Genomic DNA, 10,783 nt, shown 5'->3' on the forward strand with positions numbered 1-10,783 from the left:
AAACTGCGGTACAATTCTACCAGCTGCAATCACACTGGCAAAACGTTGCAAAGTTGAAGTTTATTAAGGTTTGCATAGTTTTGCCAGTGTGAGCAGAAACTTCCCGAAAACTAAATTCTTGCAGAACTCTCAGGAAACTTGCCACCCAAACTAGGGAAATTTCCCCAACCCCTGCAAATCTTCTCAAAGTTTGTGCAGTCTGAATGCCTGCAGCTGAAACTTATAGTTTGCCACACAACCTGCCTCCAAAACACATGCTCATTTATAGGATGTATCTTCATGTGTGCATTGTTTATACATAATTACACTGTAACAATCATTAGCTGTCGGGCAATGCACACTTTCTCCTTTGTTGCGAATGCACCAGTGACACTAACTTCCAGAACTGAAACTTTAAGAAGTTTACGGCTGTTAGTGTGAACGGACGAGCAGGTTCTTCAATCAAAAAGAGTTCTCAAAGTTAAAGGAATCGTATAGTATCGGTGGAGCTGAGAATTGGATTTCAAACGTTTTGTGAGATACCGAGAAACACTATTAATGAATGCATACCATTCTGAGAAGACTTCAAAGTTTATTTGATGAATATCGGTCTTAGAATGGCTGAAACATCCGAGAACAAAGTAAAACAAAGCTTTCATAATCAAAGGTGGGTCCCACCTTTCATTGGGATTGCTCTGTTTTGGGTATCTCAGTCATTTCATAACTGACTTTCATCAAATTAGTTGTAACTTGAATTCCTCTTGGAATCACATGCTCCTTCTTATTTCATATTAGAGGTTTCTCATTATCTAACAAAAAAAAAAATGCTAGAAATCTAAAGTTAGGTCTCAACCAAAACTACACAATCCCTTTTAACTCTGCCAGACTGTGACTGCAGCTTGTGTGTCGCTAAGTTACTGCTTGTTTACTGTTTCATTTCATGTGTGCATTACAGCTGTCATCTACTAGAGTCAATCAAGGTAGGACTTCTTTTAAATGAGGCACATTTATTTAGTGTTGTATACCACGTAATGGCTTTGCATGTCTTGCTTTCTTTGATGCTACGACCCAATAATGGAAAAGAGGTCATGAAGACAATATCAAATTCACGAGGAGCCAAAAATCAACCCCACGCTCCCCAGAACAATTAACGCACACATGCTGCTAACCTTTAAAGGGAAGGTAAACCCAAAAAGCAATGTGGATTGAGTGAAAGCAGCAACATTAGTAGAACACATCAGTGAAAGTTTGAGGAAAATCGGACAATCGATGCAAAAGTTATGAATTTTTAAAGTTCTGGTGTTGAAACCGCTGGATGAGGAGACTACTAGAGGATATGACGTATGAGTGGACAACAATACAAAGAAAATATAAAGGAAATTCAACAAAAATTCACTTTTCTAGAATTATGAAAGAGCAATGGACCAACCTCTTTCAGAAAGCAGGGGGAATAATTGCTACCCCTAACATATGTCAATATCAAGTTGATGGAATTTGTAATTTTCATGAAAAATGGATTTTTGTCGAATTTTCTTTATATTTTCTTGGTATTGTTGTCCACTCATATGTCATAACCTCTAGTAGTCTCCTCGTCCAGCGGTTCCAACACCAAAACTTTAAAAATTCATAACTTTTGCATCGATTGTCCGATTTTCTTCAAACTTTCACTGATGTGTTCTACTAATGTTGCTGCTTTCACTCAATCCACATTGCTCTTGGGGTTTACCTTCCCTTTAACAGTAAACCACAAAAGACCTGGGAAAAATCTGTCTTAGCCTTATTTCCAGGCTGGGTTCAACTTTCTCCTCTCTGTCTGCTATTGTAATGCACATCACATCTATAAAGCAATCCTTGGCAGTCAGATACAAACAAGATATCAGATAGCTAGTTCGAAGACTATCCTCACATTCTCCAACATTCATACATCACAGAGTTGTATACATAATTATATTGGAATTAATGAACACTGAAAGTCAACCACACTGAACAATAGAATAATAAGGGAGTTCACAGTTGCGATTTGCGCATGTGCAAAATAAAGGTCAAATGAGAATGTTTGTATATTTGCCATTGACTTTCAAATGAAAAGAATGATCAGGCAAATGAGGCTTTTGAATGTTACAGGTAGGGAATCCCATTTGCATGCCTTAAATGAAGAGTTGTATAAATACAGTGGTATGTTGAAGAGAGTATCATTTTAGAAACTCCCATGAAGTATTGAAAGTCGAAGGTACGCTGTAACATGTAGTACATTTTTATTGACCGTTAGATTTTGAATTGAATTTTTTTCGGGGCTCACCGTAAATTCCAGTACATTACTAGGCTACCTTTGCAGACCCATGCACTGCATGTGTGTCCATCATGTATATTTTGTGAAGAAAGTTCATCAAAACTTACAAACATTTCTATATACATTCTTGCCACACACTCTATATGTTATTACATCAGCTCTTATACTTTTAGATTTGTGTTTATAGATAAAAGATGCTCTGTCACAGGTTCTTTCCATGTTATTTGAAAGTCTGTGGTGTAAGGGTCAAATGAGACATGAGCTAACCATGAACTCCCTTAACGTACATGTTGCATACTACAAAATGTCCAAAGAAAGACAGCTTGGGACTGAGGCTACATCTATGAAGCGGTTTGTAAGGGACTTCGCAGCTGGGCAGCCAACCATGCACAGCTGAATTCACGTTACACGCAGATAAAAGCGGCAAAAAGAATGCACTGCCTACGATGTGACGGATTCGGATCGTCAGAGGACATAGGCGGGGGAGATAACGACTCCACTGACAGTCATGGAAGAGCAAAACAAAAAAAGAAAGAAAGAAGACAACGATTTTAAAGTGAACAGATCAATACATACAGAATAAGAGATGATCAAGTATTAAGGAAGTGAGGGGATAAAAGACGACGAGGCAAAACATTCCCCTACTTGTCAATAAATAGGGGGGGGGGGGAGGGGGGAAGGGGAAGAAAAGCAAGGAAAAGCAAGGACTTTGGACCAATTACGGGGCACAATTGATCCGGGGTCTCACAATTGAAGCGAGGGGGAGTAATTCGATCAGGTCCACTGGTCCTCAACATTGCCTTTGAATAAAAGTGGTTCCATTTGACTTACGAGTTACTGGCTGTACTACAACTCCCTACACGCAGGCCTATGGAGTAAGTATCGTCATGTCTGTAAGTGGGGCTTCTTTCATTCAGCGATCGACTGCACGCAGCTCCAGCCTATGGAAACTGGAAACGCCCATCTCTGCAAAGTGAAAGTGGGCGTGGTGGGAAGTGCATTCCTCTCACCACTATAACCAAGGTACGATGTGGCTGAAGACATCAAAAACTTTCAGGCTGAAATGGTAAAAGCTGCAGTCACAATAATGAAAACTATACCTACTTGTAGTTTCAATGATTCAAAACTAGACTCATGATTTCATACTAAAAACAAAGCCCCCCCCCCCCACGAGGATATATATATATATATATATATATATATATATATATATATATATATATATATATATATATATCTATATATACATCTATTGTATATATAAGTAACAAAGCTGCAACAAAGTTCATGCTGTATTCACCAACGGTTTATTTCTTCACACAAATTTTCGAGCGTCTCGCCGCCCTTTCTCAAGTGTTTCGGCGAGACGCTCGAAAATTTGTGAAGAAATAAACCGTTGGTGAATACAGCATGAACTTTGTTGCAGCTTTGTTACTTATCTTTTTATCTTGCCAACACATGGACTACCTTATCAACATATATATATATATATATATATATATATATATATATATATATATATATATATATATATATATATATATATATATATATATATATATATATATATATATATATGCAAAAAGAATGCACATAAGTGTGTGCAAACATCATGCATGGATCACATCACAAACAGTCACACTACACAAAACTTATGTGTAGTTTGGCAAGAAGTGAGAAACTTCCCTAGTACATGCAATGAATTTGCTTTGCAGGATGTTCTAGAATTCATGATTTTTGATCCATGATTTATCATCTACAACCTCCCATCTCTCCTCTGGTAGTGTCCCCCCCCCCTCCTGAAAAAAATAGTGAGTTTATTTGAAAACAACAATAACTTGAGGCAAGCAACATTGTATCTTACTCTTAATCGATTTCATTTTTTTTTTTACTTAGTTTTATCTTTAGAGGACATTCAGGAAAAAAAAAAAAAAAACTTGTGTATGGTTGGAAGTGGTATTGCTGATTTGTGCATCAAAATATGAAAACTCCACCAATCCATAACTTTTTTATTTTAAATATTTACACTGTATGTCCAACTACATGTATCACAAAACCTGAACACATCATGATATCTCACTTGACTCTTTTAGCATCACCTTGAATAGTATACTGTGGGGAATCATAATTCTTCAGGCATTAAAACAAGTCACAGTAAATCCAATTACCTGAAAAGGGGCCCCCAGCATTAGCGCTGATGAAATTTCATTTCGCATATATCGCGATGTGGTAATTATCCTGTCATGTCAAAATGGAAATTCATTGAAAAAGACTCTAGCATCGACAGAGGTATAAAACATTCTATTTCCTCAAGAGAAATTTGATACTTCACGGAAAACAGCACGGCCACAATGTCACCCAGCCATGAAATGTAGATGATGAATATTGTATGTACTATGGGTTCCTTTATTTTTGCACAATTTCAGTATTAAAAAAAAATTAAAAAACAGAACAAAAATGGGTGCGGTGCAAGCACACCTCTCTCACCTCTGAAGTACAATCTGGCCGAGGATATAATACATTTCCAGGCCTAGATATTGGTCAGTTTGTCAAAGTCAAACAGACAGAACTCTGCCTCCAGTTACTGTACATACGCAAACTATACAATCAGGGAAACTAAAAACCCACTTATTTCAAGAACAGAACGAATTCTGTAGCATTATGTATCATTTGCAATGGCAGTTGATTTTATGTTTGTTTAGAACTCTTTTGTTAACATGCTCAACAGGTGCATTTTGCTCATATAAGTGTTGTATAAAATTTTCCATGTAATACACACTGGTCACAGATAAACACTGTATTTGGGAACATTCTGCACAGTTTTGTGATGCTTTTGATGGGCACTGCTGACATAATTAACAATTGGGTGGGATACATAGGCCTATGTATTTTTGTTTATTTTTTGCAGCTTACACATAAAGGGTAATACAAATGTGATTATGTAACATAACAGACCCCCCCCCCCCCCCACTATCAACCTATGAAGTACGTGAATACAAAGTTTAGCATCTAATCTGGGCTTGCTATGCAACATAGGCAAACAGCATTGTCATTGCACATAGATGAAACTGTCGGAATATAACCCAGCCCCACCCTTCCCCCCCCCCCCCATTCTCTCCCCTCTGCCCACACCCCACCCCCCTAAAAAAATAGACCTGCAGAAAATCTAGTATCACAAACAGCTAACACTACACCAGGCAATTTGAATACCAATTACAGATTTGATAACCCGAATACACCGCATGCGGCCAACCATCCTGGGCTCATTGATCTTGTGCTGCCCAGAAAATTACCTAGTATACGTGCCACAGTGTAAATGTTTTTCATCAAAACACAAATAAAGTGCCAGTTACAGTGTACTCAGGATATAGATATGCCACTTGAACGCATTACATGTATGTCTTGTGCCTAGACTCAAGAGTGCTATTACATGTCTCCATAGAAACCGCATGTGGTGCATGTTACCGTGTCGTGAGCATACCCTGTTTGGATTTGCACAACTTAAATTCACGCTTGCATGCCCAACTCAAAATTGATTTTTTTTTTCAGTCTCTTGAACATCCATTTTTTCAAAGCTTTAATTCAAGAAATGACTGTGAGAAATAATGCAAAAATGGGTGTTTTTTTTTTTGTTATGTGCCCATCTCTTATACAATACCTCTTTGAAGCTCACCTTCCTTACAAATAGGATTGATTCTAATGAATGGGAACATGAAGGTATGCAAATTTATACTACGTGGCAGAGAACCACTACCTAAACTGGATTTATTCAAATTTAATCTAGTAATTGCATTATCAGACTGAAACAACTAAAATAGAATGAGACATTCTCATACAGCAAGAAATAGGCCCTGCTTCGATTGCGGCACTTTACCCGCCATGTTAGTACCGGAAACCGTATCCGACTTTACTAGTTTCTTTTTCGGCTTGACTTTTTTGTCTGTCGGAGAGGAACGTTCTTCGCAAACAACGTTGATGCTTTCCGCTGCGCCGGGCTTAGCCGGATGATGCAGCAGTTGGAGCTGTTGTGCCTCCATCACGATGTAGCCACCGCGTGACTTTCGTGGAATGAGGCTGCTAGAAGAGGCTGTGCTTGCCGCCTTGCTAAGCACCGAATAATCGTTGTACGATATAGGAAGATTGCGGAGATCTAAATTCCACTAACTGCTGGTTTCTAGAACCGTTAGTACCGCGAAAACGCGATAAAATCAGAAATTTCGACTGCGATAGGGGAACTACGTTCGAAAACTCGTGCGTAGAAAAGCGATATGACTGCGCGTGCGCAAAGCGGGTCTCTCAATGTAGTCTCTTTCGGAGACTCCAGAAGTAAAATAGATTTAAATGCAAAGTGATTGGAATACATAATTCATAAACATATGATTTGTATATGTGTGTAGGCCTACTGCATTCTTTGAACATTCAGAAAATTTACTTTACAAGCAATCACTAAGAAAATTGCAATGGTGTTTTTTTCAGAATAAGAGTCACACAATTTGCTTGGAACTGATTGGATAATTTATGCTACAAACTGTGTTCAACAATAACACCTGCCCTTGAAGTACGCAAGGATGTTCAATTAAGAGAACACAACTTGTAAGTGTTGTAGGTAGTGGTCTTTTTTTTTGCAAACCCATCTTCAGGACACTGATAAAATAATGTTTGATCTTTGAAGTGGATGGAATGAAAAACACTAAGCAAAACTGCAATGCTCACTTCTGTGCTTCAGTGTAGTTTAGTACCCTCATCGGCATTCATATACTTTTTGTCAAAACAACAAACCCTATAACCCTAAACCCTAATCCTAGGACTCTGGCCAGGGGTATGCGTGTGCAGGAGTGGGACACTGCATTCGTGCGTCACGCCCATTCACAGTTGAAACTATCTTCATTGCAGTTCTTTATATACAGGGAAGGCAACTTCGAGTTTACACTACTACAGCAGCGTAACGCCACTGTCTTGTTTTCATTATTTTTCCATTAACGCCCTCAGCTCAAAAGCACATCAAGGCAAAAAAAACGATGTATTAATTCACTCAGGGAAGAAGACACCCAAAGTTTGCAGCATATCTGTGAATGTTCAACCACAGACAGGTCAGATGGAGCCAAGAGCAGTCCAGGGGCCCCAGAAAAAAGACTGCTGATATAAAAACAAGTTTTATCAATCATATCTCATCCAGTATGAGCCCAATGAATGGTCACAATGTAAACAGCGCAGTCATAGAGATAAACCTGCGTGATAACAAAAGCACTTGTCTGCAGATGAACTACGACAGAATTTACAACAAATTTTGCAAAATCTAAAAGGGCAATCTGAAATCATCCCTCTCCCAAAACTTGTCAGAAGTAATTTCCAATACAAGAAGAAAAAAATACAGATGTATATAATACTTACACACTGCCTCTTCTTTGCCTTTCTTTGGCTTATCCAATTATATCAAATCCTGCTAGTTCTCACAGAATTTTGATAAACCGAACGTATTCCTTTAAAAATGGCTGGACAGCAGTAAACTGGACGCTATTCTCTCTGCTCTCACTGTGCTTTCTCCACTCTTATGACCAGTGGCTGACAGATCCGCGTCCTCTCCTCTCAGCAAGCAAGCAAACCCAACACAATAAAGCTAGAGGCACTGGCCTCGTAATATAAAGCGAAATTTGTGTGTGTGTGTGTGTACCCACACACATACACAAACCCACTTCAGTGCGTAATGCAAGAGCGCTGTGAACACACCTTGTGTGTGTGTGTAGTGTGTGTGCTGAACAGATAGATAGATAGAGAGAGAGAGAGAGAGAGAGAAAGAAAATGGGCAAAATAGGAGAGAAAGTGCGTAGCCTTGGTTCCAGACTCTTTGCTGCAGTTTTTCTCATTTAAAGCTCTTGTGTTGATACACAACTGTATCTCACATTAACCTGTATCTCACATTAACCTAACCTACACTAAACTTTTAATTTAGGGTTCAGGAAAATTCTATCATGAAAGGACAGAACCCTTGTTACATGAATAACTTTTTTCTCATGTCAGTTGTATAATGAATAAATTCGCGCAGAAACAATGAATGATAACACATGTACAGCCTAAAGAAGCAGACTAAAATACGATGCAGCTACCCTGCCACACCCTGACATGCTGTACTACTCCATGGGTAACAGCGCAGCAAAATTAAATGCCAAGGTGAAATTAGGCTTGTTATTCAGACCCTTTATACAAAGATCAGAACTTTTTTTTTCTCACTCTTTCTGCTTCTCCACCTCACAAAATACATATACTAAAACAACCCACTTCGGTGTCATCAGCTATAGAGACAGATTATTCTTAAGTCTGCAAAACACTCCATTTTCCCCCAAAAATTGCACAGGAAAATTCACAAATTGCCCCAAATTTGGGAATTCAATACTCCCCTCACTCGTGAATATATGAAGAGTTTGTTTTCAAAAACCGATAAGTCCATATTTGCCAAATGGAGATATTTGCGATTAAAGGTCAAGAAAAATAAGAGAATAATAAGAAAATCTTTGCTTCTTTTGACCATAACTTCAAAAATGTACCTTTATATGTAGTGACCAATATATCATTTAAAAGGTATTATTTTGTACTTTATGACAGAGACCGTACTTTAAAATCTTCAAAAATGGACTTATCGGTTTTTGCAAACAAACTCTTCATATCATCCAATTCATTATTGAAGAAGCATTCAAAATCCCATCTATGTCTGACAGTAATGTCATATAATATTTCATATTGTTAGTTTGTCCTTTTGTATTTGTGTACCTTTATCATATCTGATATTAATAGTACATGTATAGAGCTTGTACCCTAAGTCTTAGATACTGGAAAAGGTTCTATAAAAATGGCATATAGGTAATACATGTATGCGCGTATACGTACTAGTAACGAAATCTAGGTGGTTTATTTGAAAAAATGTTTGTGTTCTTCAGCCTGTTGACATTTCCTTATTGCAAACATGCAAGAAATAAAATTTCAGAATACAATGCCGGCCGTTCTTCTGCTGTTAATTTTTACCATATCTGAAGTGAAAAAAAAAATGCAGCAAACATCTATTATTCTACAAATACTGCATGTGGCAATGTTAGTCTCACCTTTGTTAGTTTTAAAATCATATTGAAGTTTGTCTATCAAAATTCTCACTTGCAGCTACTAATAACACAAAACCTTCATAATGTATAAGAAAAGGAACTTTTCAAACAAAGACATGTGAAACTTTATCTTTATTCAAAATTGGGGCAATCCTGATGATTTGAAGTCATTCAGCAGTATTTGTAAAAGGTGCAACTTGTGTGGTTGGTAATTGAAAAGGAAAATGGCAAAAAAGTTGAAAAATGTTTACATTCTGGCAGAATTCAAGTGAGGCTTAAAAGTGAGGCTAGCAATATCGATGTCATATCTGTAAATGGTCTAATAGAATGAGAAATTCCTGTCCTTTTTGACGTCAAAAGTGACGCCATGCCCCGCATAACCGCTGGGCAATGGGCCGAGACCCCGGCCATGGAAAACAGTTTTTGTGCGTCCTCACCCAGCCAGCCTATAAGCTAGCTCTCTGCCAAAACCTGTTCTAGAAAAACAGGAAGCTGGACTTGTCTTGTTTTCAGTCAGTTGCCATGGCGATGGTATAACAGCACTGTAGTATTACGCCAGAATCGGTGCAAAAGCACAGCCAATGGGGGCAAACTTGACTCTTCTGTATAGCAGCCCATACTCCCCACCCTTGGGCAACAAGGGAATATGGAAAACAAGGGAATATGGAAAAGATCAAATGAATAAATATTCCTGTGATGTGCAGAATTATACCTCACCAGAATAACTGAAACTCATGGGAGATAAGGCAAAACCTCTGCCCTACCGAGTATGCGAATGACTCTCATTATACTCTTACTACATGTATGTTCTTGTATTTTGCCATACAAACCAGTCTACTCATTCCTGCTCATTGCGACAGTGAGACGATGCAGTAGAGAAAAACAAAAATAAACATTTCCTTGTCTAACACTGAGCCATCTCTAGAATTACACCACATACTTGGAACATAATCTGTCTGGTTATGATGTCATGGAAACATCTGCACATGAGATAAGAAAATCAAAACTTCAGAAGTGAGTCAGATTATTGAGAATTTGGAACCAAACTTCCTTGGCACAATATGAAACCAACAGTTGATTCATCTTATCTCATCCTTTCAATGTTAGTTACTTTCTTATTCTATCTTGCCAAAAGACAGCTCTCTCTCTCTCTCTTTCTCTTCCTAGTTTAAATCTAAGACCATTGAACCTTTGAAAGGTGCGTACACTCCAGTTCAAGATACTTTTTAATAAAGAAATTATATATTACACAAACAGTTGTACCACTCCACACCCTTGAGCAAACAAGCATTGTAGCCTTTTTTTTTTTTCATTCTCTCTTTCTCTCAAGGGATATTGAGAAATGATGGTTTTTTTTCAGTTTTCAGAAACCAACAACTCAAGGGTGAAAGCTGGATAACCTCTGAAAGTGAGTAAGCACTGA

At 38.0% G+C, this 10,783-nt stretch overlaps 1 protein-coding gene across 1 annotated transcript in view; it reads right to left on the bottom strand.

Moving 5' to 3' along the window:
* The window catches only part of LOC140235564 (tetraspanin-9-like), a 31,133-nt gene extending 23,316 nt beyond the window's left edge, over positions 1 to 7,817 (bottom strand). Inside the window, exon 1 of the mRNA XM_072315570.1 lies at positions 7,661 to 7,817. The gene's annotated coding sequence lies outside the window, so the exon portion shown is untranslated. The remainder of the gene's footprint in view (positions 1 to 7,660) is intronic.
* Between the last annotated feature and the right edge of the window lie 2,966 nt (positions 7,818 to 10,783).

This window comes from Diadema setosum, chromosome 12 (genome assembly GCF_964275005.1).
Source record: "Diadema setosum chromosome 12, eeDiaSeto1, whole genome shotgun sequence".
In the NCBI taxonomy this organism is placed as follows: Eukaryota; Metazoa; Echinodermata; class Echinoidea; order Diadematoida; family Diadematidae; genus Diadema; species Diadema setosum.